General features: G+C 37.3%; 1 protein-coding gene across 7 annotated transcripts in view; it reads right to left on the reverse strand.

Moving 5' to 3' along the window:
• The window catches only part of NAALADL2 (N-acetylated alpha-linked acidic dipeptidase like 2), a 419,953-nt gene that overhangs the window by 329,840 nt on the left and 77,743 nt on the right, over positions 1 to 12,370 (reverse strand). For 6 of the 7 annotated variants that reach the window (XM_082766747.1, XM_082766748.1, XM_082766746.1 and 3 more), the window contains one exon: positions 6,702 to 6,788. The exons of the other annotated variant lie outside the window; for it this stretch is intronic. The gene's annotated coding sequence lies outside the window, so the exon portion shown is untranslated. The remainder of the gene's footprint in view (positions 1 to 6,701; positions 6,789 to 12,370) is intronic. 7 annotated transcript variants of the gene reach the window in all.

Raw genomic sequence — 12,370 nt, forward strand, 5'->3', positions numbered from 1 at the left:
TCCATATCCATCAAGTGTTGGTTATATCCATATCCATATAAACGTTTTATCCCTTGGGTGCTTTGTTCGAGGACTGTTCCATAGAGCAGGGATCTCATTTTTTAAAAGCACCTTCAGCAAAACAGATAACTCTCAGTTCAAGCTTTGCCTGATCCCTTTTCTCAGGGAGGAAATCACATGCCATAACAATGACTACTCAATATCCGAATTTGTAAAACTGAAACAAGAACACCTTGACAGCTTTCCAAAACAGTAGTTTTCTCTTCACAGAAAACAACTGCTTTGTCAAAATGTTGTTTGTAAAGTTTCTTTACAAAGTTTTTAATCCGTTCCTGCTCCTATTTTCATTCACGCAGCTTTAGCAACAAAATCTCAAAAAGAGGTTAGGAATCAAAATCACGAATGGCTTCCTAATTCATTTCTACTGTTTTTAGTCATCCTACTTAATGCAAAAATAGATGAGTGTCGAAAATAAATATCAGCTCAAGCTGACTTCAGCAACTGAGAGATGAGAGCACAAATGCCAAAGCTACACATACAGTACAAAGTCAGTTCATAGAAGGTAGAAAAAAAGTTAGTTTCTCCTTTTCCCTTGTAATTTCATCTCTTTGGTGTTAAGCAAAATCAAATTACGCAAACGAATATATAAATATGATGCATGCATGGGAGATACTTTATAATTTGCATCTGCAACCAATAGTATTGCAGAGTATAAGAGATCTAGTAGAAAGGGTGACAACTTTTATTGCCCTTCCATCCACTTAATTATTTATTAAGGCACTGGACTTAAACGAGCACTTTTTAAATATGCTATTTGTTTTACTTTAAAATCCCTGCACGATTAATTTCTACCACCCTTACTTTTGATGAATCTTGCAGTTATAATTGAAAGCAAAGGATAAAATGAATGATTAAAGTAAGCAGCTTAAAAAAAGAAGAGCATAGGAGTGAGGGAGTGAAAAGCGTTTTTCCAATTTGTTGGCAAGACATCTAATACTATAAATGCTAACTAATACTGAATTCTATCTTGCACAACTAAGAAGTAAATCTTACTACTCTAAGATCACATTAGGAAGTGCAAAGCCTAAAAACTGATAAAGGGAATCAAAAGCTGATTTTTTTTAAAGTCAGTATGTTATTTTTTTTCTATATTTCAGAGCAAGTTTCTCTTCAAAGCACTACAATGGGTGACCCTGAGTTTAGATTTTGGGAAGATAAACACCTACCACTAGATCCATCCAGCATAGCTGGGAAGAACTGATGTTTAAGTAGGTCAGCTTGCATTCCAGCCACATTGGTAAACTTTTGTGAAAAAATATACTGCATAAAATAGTGATTGAATATGGTGATGGATTGTCAAGCCAACGAAGACTTGGACTCAGAAGTATCTTCAGTCCAAGCAAATATAGAACAACCAGAAGGAATCCTAGTGATTGAATATTCAAATATAATGATTTTTCCAACAGAAGAGCAGTAAAATGTGTGCACGTGTTTCGGAGAAACACTCTGCTAACAGATTACCTCACTTTCTTAGACTGTCACCTAACTGCAAGGCAGCCATTTGAGACTTGTAGGGAGCTGCAGCACATACACCACATCGGGTGCTGCAAGCAGGCAGAGCTCCCTCCAGAATTGAGCAAAGAGAGAAGATTCAGCTTTTGCTTGTCATCAGCTAGGTAAAACAGCAAGCCTCTGCATGGATTGTCCAACAGACGCTTTTGATACATGCATGCCAATTGATAAATAAGGAGGCATACTGACAGAAGGTTGCCACTAAAATGATATTCCTAAACCCACACCTTCCTATTATAGCCAGCAGACTTGCTGCTTACTTGCACCAGCTGTGGGTTTCTGAAGCTGTGATAAGCCGATTCAACTCACTAACCCCACAATTTCACCAGCAGAAGGCTACCCACTCTTTCTCTGTCACTTCTGCTTTCTGCCACTTTAAAGATGTTAATCAGACCACAAAGAAGTGCAGAACATGGGAACTTGACAGCTTTTTTTGGTGCTGACAAGCTGTTAGGTGAGCTCAGCCTCTTTAATCCTGCAGCACCGTGAGGTACACATGTAGCCCAAGCTCAGCACATGCTTACTCTGGAGGTAATTTACCATCCCCTCTTCTCCAGTGAGGCACTTTCACATTACGTCTGCTTACAGCCCTCTGCAGATAAAGCACATCTCATTAGTCTGTACCAAAGCACATCTCATTAGTTTTTAACAACTACGCTGCAAAATCATATGGGTCGGTGACATGGCATTTGGACTGTACAAACTAAGACTCAAGTGCTTGCCTGGTGCACCTTCTTTGACAGCAGGAAAAATGCATCACAACTGAACTGGGCTTCAGACTGAATAAATTCTTCTTTTTTTTCCCAAACTACTCCAATTACTTATAACCTTGCATGTAAAGAATTTCTAGTATGGAATAAAATTCCTCATTGCTATTTGCATCTTTCAGTCGTCTATGCAGTAATCCTGAAAACCAAAAGGAGCTTTTTTTTTTTTTTTTTTGTGAGAGTATAGGCAGCAAAAATCTTATTCTTTCTCCCCAGATGGAGCGGGGGGAAAGAAAAAAAAAAAAAAAAAAAAAAAAAAGATTTGTAAATTAGCATTGTTCTCCCTTTCTCCTCAAATCTGCAATGAAGTTTTATTTTTCCCCAATTCCACTTGTGGTGATATACTTTTGGAAAACACATCTGTTGGCTTTGTATTTACTAGTATGCAGTTATTGCATTACTTAATATATCTTCACATGGATTATTTTTTTTTTAATACAGAACCACCAGAAGAAATGAGATCTAAAATATATTATCCGTGCTTGTTTTCCCTGCTTATACACCATGCGCTTGTTTCATATGCTTTAATCAATAAATTGTCTCAGTATCAAACAGGGTAATATGTAAGGCAAATGAAACAGCACAGAAGCCAAAAACAAAAATGAGAAGTTAACTATGTATATGTAATTAGGAAAAGGAATCAGAATCTTGGTTTCAAATAATGCTCATGGCACACACACACAGAATTAACTCTTCTGCTCTGGGTTGATCTTTCCATGACTTCCTATATTTGAGTCCTCTAAGAAAAACAAAAACACAACAGAAGTTACTGTGGAATAAGGCAGTAGAAATGTAGAGAAGACCCATGAAAAAGAAACACTGAAAGTGTCTAAACTAGTTGATTTAAAGTATCATTTGAAAACCCAATTTACATAATATAAATCTTCTCAACCAATATTCTAATTCATAAGTAGTAGTGTTGAAGTTTCCTAAGAAGTCAGCAGGAGTTCCAATAGAATTCTGAAAACCTCGAATGTTACTTCTGCATTTCCTTACCAAAGCTTGCAAACACACAGTTATTTATAGTTTAAATTTATATAATTTGGTTGTAAATAAAAGGACACATCCCATAATATTATGGAAGTTGGACAGATTTATAATCCCCACCCTGCACCATCTGAACAGCAAGAAGTCACTGTATTGTAGAGACAGAAAAGCTACCATAAGATTTTGTTTGCTTTAAACATATCGTTCCTTACTCATCTTCTTGTTTCAATTAAAATATTTTAATGTATTTTGCTGTCTTAGAACCTATTATGGGGGGAATAAATACCCAAGAGTTTGGACGCTCAGATGTGAACACACTCATGAGTCTTACGCTTGGAATCCTTTCCTTCATTTATATAGTAGATTAAGCTACAATTTCAAATACTTGGAATCAAAGTTTGTGACACCAGTGCACCACATCGTTCCTTGAAGCATTCCAGTTATGTTTAAATTAACACACCTGTACCAGCAGATACTTAAACGTGCAGGTGATGGGAAGGAACAATCTTAGCAACAGACCAAAGCAGTCCTCTAGAATGAAAGTTACCACAAAATGCCATCTAGAACACTTTACTCAAAGCTTTCCCATGAATCATCACAAGCCACAAAACATTTCTTAATACCCTGTAGCAAGCTTAGGACTCCTAATGTAAGTATAGACCATTATAAAGACAAATAGTAAGTCAGAAGCTGCAGTTTACAACATAAAGAAAAAGAAGAAAGACAATTTTGTTAATGACAACTGCCTCAAGGCTTTGGCTATACAAATCAAAGCATTTCAAACATTTTCACCTGATTTTCTGAGTGTCTCCACTTACAAGGCAGTAACTCTACACAGTTGGCTGCTGCTATCCTGCGCCTGCTTTTGCAAAGGGTCAGAGGGAAAAAGAAAATAGGCTGTGCAGAACAAACACGATTAGAGGAAAACATTGATTTTTTTGTCTAGACTATTCAGAGTTTTATAATTACAAACTATCTAGCAAACATAACGGACTTCTTCACAGCTTCCATCGAAACATTTCCATAGACACGCACACTATATTTTGACAGCTGGTCAGGTTTCAGTATGCCAAATGCTGTAAGAAGTTTCAGCTTTAACAGTAATTAACAAGAACACTGAACCCAATAATAAAACCCAATAATTAAAAAAAAAAAAAAAAAAAAAAAAGAAACAAAGCATTATGCAAGTGGTGATTGTACTGACAGGAAAGATTTTTTCAGGTCTCCTTTCTTTTCTCCCTGACACTGGCTCACACTCTCATTGATATACGAATGGGAAGGGGGTGGGGGGGAGTTAAACAAGATGACTTCCTTTCTGGTCAAAAGTAACATTTTGAGTTTTAACAGCTAATATGTTTTAACCGATTCAGACAATTCAGATAATAGTTTCATAGTGAAAGATACAGCTTGATTATGAGCTACAGCTCTTTTAGTAAAAGGGCTCTGTTAAAAGTTGACATTAATAGAAATCTTCTGAAATTCCTATTATTAGACAGTAATGATTTCATGCTGACGCTACTGAAATGCCCTTAGAATTTGTAAAATAAATAAATAAATAATATCAGATGACAGCCTTTTAACTCTAGAAGAATGGCATTCAACACGAGGAAATGCTATTCTAAAGCTTGTCAAGATAAATAAAAAGCAATTGATCTCAGAAGCAGAAATGTGTTATCTTTATTGTATTCCGTGGAAGCAAAGCAATATTTCAAGCAGTAGATGTACCGATCCGTTGCCCTTACCATCAACATAAATATGCACTACCTCCAAAGCAGCAGTGTCCCTGCCTGCCTAGCCCCCAGCTACAGGCTGACTTCCACTTGCAGGCACCCACAGCTAAATCATACAGCTACAGACTGAGCTGGACAGCACAAACGAAAACTCTTCCCCTCCCCAGCCCCAGGTTAGTTTCAGCTCCTCACACCACAGCTCAAACATCCACAGTAGCATGGGAAGTTGCGTGACCGTGGCTGAGGATGGAAGGGAAAATATGGCTCTTTCCAGCGTCATGTTTATCACCTTAATGCTACCACGGAATAATCCTGCATGCACTCTTGCTATTTCACAATCTTGTTACTTTGCTGGTTTTCATGAGACTCAAGCTAAATAGAGTAATTTTAAAACATAAGCAGGGCAAGTGTTTTTCAAAAGTGTAATCTGTCAGGCATCTTTCCTAGAATCACGAGCACTTTTCCATCACCAGAATCTTCAGGGTCAGAGGCTTTTGCTTTAAGTATAGCTACTGAGCACAGAAGTAATTATTCCAAGGAAGTCCTACTGCCTCCAGACAGGACAGCCACATTAGTCTCTCCAGCTGTCATGTCCCAGTATTAAAACCCCTGAATTTCCATTGCATCACATAGCATTGGTTAAATTTGAAGGAAAAAAAAAACACTTGAAATTAAGACTTTCCTGAGTACAGTAATCTCACCAATCCCTTCTTCCAGAGACACAGCAAGGTAAGTAGATCCATAAAGTTTCACAACATTTGAATGATATCAGTGAATGAACAAGCCATAGTAAACAGTCAAATGAAGAATGGCAATGATAAAAAAGTATTCAGTAGAGATTAAGAATACTTAACACTTAATTACTTGTGAGTGTAGCTAAGAAATTTACTAAAATAACTACTTTTTTACAATTATTTCATTAAAAAAAAAAACAAAAAAAAAAAAAAAAAAAAAAAAAAACAAGCTTGCTGTATTGTACCATGGAACCCAGTTAGTTGAACAGTTCTGGAGGAGAAAGACTAAAATCATGCAGTGTTAGAGAATACATTTCCCAGATACATGAGAAAGCAAAGTATGTACATATATAATGAAAGCTGCAGACTGCTGAAAATTAGTGTCTGGTTTGGCTCTTAATTTCCTGCAGATATTCAATTACCCCTTCATCGTTTTCACTCCCTTGCTCTCCACACCAGAGTATGGTACCATGAAAACAAAATTTAGAAGAACAAAAATGTGAATTCCCATTCTACTCATTTTGTTTGCAACTGAGCTCGTGAAATACAGAAGCTAGAGCTGCAACCTGATTTTCAATTATTTATACTTTGCTGCCTTTCTAATTTCACATTTTCCATTCCACTATAGTGATCTCTCCTTCATATGCATATTCAATTTTTAGACAAAAACAGACACTTGCCAAGGCGGTATGCATTCAGGCCACTGACTGCCATTCTGTTTGATTAGTGAAGCCTGGTCCAAATTATTGGCTCACACTTGCACTTTATTTTGACTAAACAGTATGTTTTGCAACTTAATGCCTTAGGATACTTTCTTCTGACTGTGTAATATCCTCAGGTGTCTTTCAAATCGAACAATTACAGTGGGATAAAAGGTTAGAATATGTATTCTATACATGATATTAATTTACCTTAAAGCCAAGACAGGATCAGCTTTGTAGAGACTCTCTCATGTAGGCATATTTTCCATCTGGCCTCAAAGACCAGACATTAATTCTCTGCAAAAGAACAGATCACATTTCATAATACCATCCATTGAAAGAAAAATCCAACTATTTACAACGATTTAACTTCCTAATACAGATAGAAGATGCATTTTCCTGACCATGCAGCAGTGAAGTAGAATTTACTTGTAAAACATGCTGGTACTTAGGAAGCATTTCCCACCAGCAATCTATTATCCATGCAAATCCCCAAATCCCCCTCCTCCTTTCAATGAAATGCAAAAGGTGTCAATGTGTTGCTTCTCCAAGTAAAATAAGGCAGTGCAGTACACATTAAAGCAGTCTCCATGTATTTCAAAGTAACTCAGAACTAATCAAAGCTTATTATGAAGATGCTACCGATAACTCCATTAATAACGCTCCGTTGCTGCACTACAGAAATTACAAAACAAAGAAAGGATCAATAGTAACCAAGTTGTGCTGATGTAATTTCCTACAAACACAATCATATTGTGGCAATGAAGAAGTAATCAGGGTGGAGGAAAACCTAAAAGAAAAAAAAAAAAAAGCCATGCTGATGCTGCAGCTTCTTTTCCAAGGCCTCCCATTGACATTCCCAATGCAGAACCTAAGAAGCCCCTCCAATACACCATTTTCCAGGACTGCAGCCAGCACTACTGCAGATAAATACACTGAACAAACAGAAGCAGTTTCCATCTACCAAACACTATGGTTTTGTATAAATTTTACTGATTCAGTGTAATGCTGTAGCAGCCATACTGAAACAAACTTCTTTGCACAGACAGGAAGATGGGTAAGAGGTGGATGGAAGATGAATGGGGTTTTCCATGGTTTTCCTAGGTATTAATTCAAAAGTCTGACCAAAGTTGTCTTTTAGCTAATGGGGAGAATAAAAGCTAGAAAATAAGATGTAAAAAGACATGACCAAATTTATCATCTGGAGATAAATTAAAACACACACACAACTTACAGTACTAAAGCTATTCAGATTTCAGTTGCCATTATATTTGCCTTCAGATTAACCCTACATAGCTAGAATTCATCAAAATGGAAGAGCAACAGGGATATAGCTCCTTTATCATTATAGGTTTGAACCCTGTCAGAGATAGGTAAAATAATTTGGGTTGGGAAGGTCCTGGGAAGTTGCCTGGTTGCCCCCCATTTAAAGCAGGAATGACATCAACACCAGATCAGGATGCTCAGAGCCTCAGAGTAAAGTAAAATTAAAAAGGAAATATCACAGTCCAGAAGTAGCTTTATGTTTTGCCCTTCAAAGGCCTGGTCCCCAATGAACCATAGTAAAACAGAAAAAAAAAAAATTAGAATGAAGTAAGATTTACTAACTTCTAAAGAGGAACATTTCCTCAAGAGTCATAAATACGATATTGCACTACTATTCTTCAAAACAATGCCTTTAAACTATAAATGCCCATGTAAGCATGTATTAGCAGTCTTACTGGGCAAGATAAAAGGAAAAAAAAACCTGTCTTTTCCCTGGACCAGCTACAGACTTATTTGCTCACAGATCACAGATAAAAGCTTCACGTTAAAACATTTTATCTGTCTTACAGTTTTACTGCTCAAAAGATGAACTCTGAGATTAAATCCAACTTTCTATTAAGCTCTGGAGATAGTCACATCCCATCCAACTCATAAGACTTTAGGATCTGGACATCAGTAGTAGATATGGAATATATGAGGGAAGCATTTCAGAAAGGCATTAACACTAATACAGCTTACATACGTGCATCAAGGGAAAGATAGCCGCTAAGTTATGACACTATTCAGCCATGATCCACAGGTATAGGAAGAAGCTGACTTTACAGTTCCTGACAATTTGAAAAGGTTCTCCTAAATTTGCCCACTTAGAGGAGTCTCACTTTTAAGCATCTACGAGGAGGGAAAAGAAAAAAAAAAATCAAAAAAACTCAAGACTTTTTTAATCAATGTTTTTAAAAGTTTGAAGAACAAGTGTTGTGGCAAATTTAGTTAATCCAGAAAGTTATGTTTCTTTGGTGTTTTTTTTTTTTGTTTGTTTGTTTTGTTTTGTTTTTAAATTGAAAACCAGAAGAAATAAGAATTTAAAAAGGTCAATGGATTGTAATTTTACCTGGTTTTCCGTATTTAAACATTTACACTATTACTTAAAAAATGCAGAACATTTTAAGATTTTTCTGTCATTATGACTAATTACTGCAGGATGTCACCCTCTCTCCACCTTCTAGATATAAAGCTTTAAAAAAAAAAAAAAAAAAAGAAGGATTTTTTTTTGTCCATTTTCACAGTAATTATGAGATTTAGAATCAGGGAACTGAAAAAGTCTTGTTTCAGTTTTCCCCTTTGCTACGCAGGGACACATTTCATTACTGAACCACCTTCCTGGGTAGCAATGATTATGTTCAGAATCATTGCAGCTTATTTTCTGTCCATGCCACCTGTACCTAACTTTCAAGCAATTAGCAAAACATACAGATGGGGACTCCAAAGTAATTTAAGTAGGCAAGTACTAGTCGAAGGAAAAAACTCCTGTTCACAACCTTGCAGAAATTATGCTATTCTCAGCAGACAAAGTTTACATTCAAGGAGATCAGTAGTTTTGCTGGAAGAGAATGTGGCAAATTAGAACAGAAATCCCCTTTGACTTAGAAGCATAGCTGCTATGTTTCACATGAGGCTCAGCAATCAGCAGATAGAGCGGGAAGAGGAGGGAGGAATACAACAGCTAAAGGATTAGATGTTGTCACTTATGAATCCATCACCACACTTCCTCAGATTATGAAAATGAATTTTTCCAAGTAGTACATTTTATGCTTGACAGATTACAGATCAGTTTACACATTCGAAACTGGAGTGCTCCAATTTTACAAGAGTTCAGGTCTTCTGAGACCGTCATTTATTATATGGCTTGACACAAGTCAAGAGAAACATTCAAGCAGACAATGCCGCCGACACTTCCAGGCAATGAAATGGGTGAAGTTACAAACTCCGTAATGATCACTTCAGCAAGCCTGAATTTAACACTTTTTCCCTTGACTATACAGCTGGCTCCGAAAGGTCATTAGACTATTATATTCACTGTTATGTAGAACAGCATTATACACATGCAAAGTTTCTATAGCAACACTTTCTTAATTCACTCTAAGCAAAACACCAATTAGCTTTTTATTATAGCCAATTAAAAAAATCTGCACACTAATTGACAACCTCTCTACTAAGAATTTAAGCTTATGCAAAAGAAATTGCAGTGAAATTTTCTTTGGTAATAGCTTACTTCCTATTCTTCCTCCTTAACAGAACAGTAAATTATTCTTGATAAGAGCTACACACTTATTCTCAATATAAAACGTTTAGACCCACAGATATAACCTATCCTGGTATGCCTTAAAGATTAGTAGAGCCTAAAGATTACAGGCTTCTGAAAGGCAACAGAAATGTAATCAACTGACTTATTTCTGCATCACAGGAAATTGGGCATAGGCCTATGCACCTGGAGAGCATGCAAGAGGCAGCCAACAAAATGTTTCTCTTTGGGAGTATTTAAGTGTGCTGAACCAAGGCAAAGAAATCGCGAAAAAGCAGCCCTCAAAGTCAAATTCAGTAGGGCAGCAGAGACATTTTCATTTGCTTCTTAACAGTTATTGGTGCTTTTTTTCCTGTTGTCTTCTACCCAGCTGGTGCTGACAGCTTCTTTGTATGCCACTTCACATAGTAGATATCAAGATACGTTACTCCAAGAAGAGTCGTGAGCACAATATAACGAGAAACACAGAGATGCAGAGTATCAGAAGTAATCAGCAACAAAAAGTAAAGGGTCCTTTCTCAGTACGACATTCTGCTGGAAACAGGATGAAAAAAAACACCTTTCCCCTTACATTTCTTCCAGGTGAGACGCTGGGATCCACCTTAGAAACAAATAAATACGTCCAGGACAAAGTAGCACATGGCTTCTCTGACAAACAGGGCATGGCCCAATCAACACTTAACTGTACTTAATGAGGTAGCAGTAGGTCTCTAGATTACCCTTAGGAACTAGCAGAAATTACTTCTATTCTCATCATCTTACTCTTATTTACTTCCACTGTTTTATACTGCTGCTTTAGTACAGAACAGTAATGCATCTGACAAGTTATTTGGGGGCATGATAGCAGTAACCAAGCTGTTCTCTTAAAAGGCTGACAAAAAGAAGGTGTTAGGGTGGTCTTTGAATCCTACCACTGTAGATGAGAGAGGGTGTTCCCACACGTGGAGAAACATGCATGACCTTGGAGATACAGAGGTTGTTGCAGCATGTGGCCATCTGCTGAAAAGTCTGTAGGGTCTAGAGCACATCAGTGAGCTTTTTGTTGTTTGTGGTTTGTTTTCCTCCTTTGTCTCTCTCTCTCTCTTTATTTATTTATATATTTTTTTTTAGCATTCTGCATTGGCATTTCAAGCCATTTAATATTTCAGCAAGTGGGTCTACCCTGTCAGGTAAGCATTACACGCCCGGTGTATTTCAGGAGAAGGGTTAGAGCAGAGTTCAAAGGCAGCTGGTAAGGGCAGAGCTGTGCAGGCAGATGCGAGGCACCTGCAGCAGCCCAGATCACCTTCAGCTGCTCCCTGGGAACATCTGCATTCTGAGCAGCAGCCAGGTTCCAGGCAGACACAGCAATTTTTCAAATACATCATCACTAGATGTCTCCTCCGTACTTGCTTCTCTGATTTGCCCTCTGCCCAGTGTGACTGCCCTGAGCAGCCACGTTCATTTGGTCAGGCAAGCATTGTGTGGCGTGAAATCCTTGGGGGAGTAAAATAACAGATACAATTTCTGGCAGTCTCACCCCTGCCAAGGAAACACCTTCAGTGGCCTAAAATATGAACCCAAGCCAGGTGTGCAGCTATCACAACCTCCAAGAAAGTAAACAGTAAAAGCAGACGGTTCACAAATCAGCATGATCAAGTATATGCTTCTGCTCTGCGCTCCCTGTTGTGGCGTTTAGTGTTCAAAGTACCTGCACTAAAAGAAGAAATTGCACATTTGGTTGCAGGTAAGAAATACAGACCTACCCTCTACTTTAAAGACTCCAAAAGCAATGTTTTCTTGTTTGATCGACTTTTTTTTTTTTTTTTTTTAATACCATTTTGCAGAAGGGCTTACTGCAATTAAGTTGTCTTTGTCTAAGTATAAAAGCTCAAAATATTCTGTTATTTCCAAGAAGTAATGGGATGGCTTTGTTGTATATCTAAATTACTCACCCACTGCTATGACCTAACACAGAACTAAAAGTAGATTAGAACAATAGCCTTACGTGCACGGATTTTCAACAGTTCTGAAACATCCTTTTTGATTCTTTTCATTTACTTTTCTGATTTTGAAACAAAACACAGAAGCCTGATTGCAGCAAATTTTGATAACTACCATGGATTTCTCTCACTCTCTCAATGAAAAGCATTACAGAAAAACCTTTCATCCACATATCTTTCCAATTTCCTCACACTCCTCTGTAGGCAATACCATGCACTGTTATTCCTGGCTGATGAAAAGAAGAATTTAAGGAAAACCACAATTTTCCCACAACATTGTTCAACCACTAAAGAGGTGGTGTTCTCAATCCAAAGACTGCACATAAAACTTG

This window comes from Aythya marila (genome assembly GCF_965140915.1).
Source record: "Aythya marila genome assembly, chromosome: 9".
Classification (NCBI taxonomy): Eukaryota; Metazoa; Chordata; class Aves; order Anseriformes; family Anatidae; genus Aythya; species Aythya marila.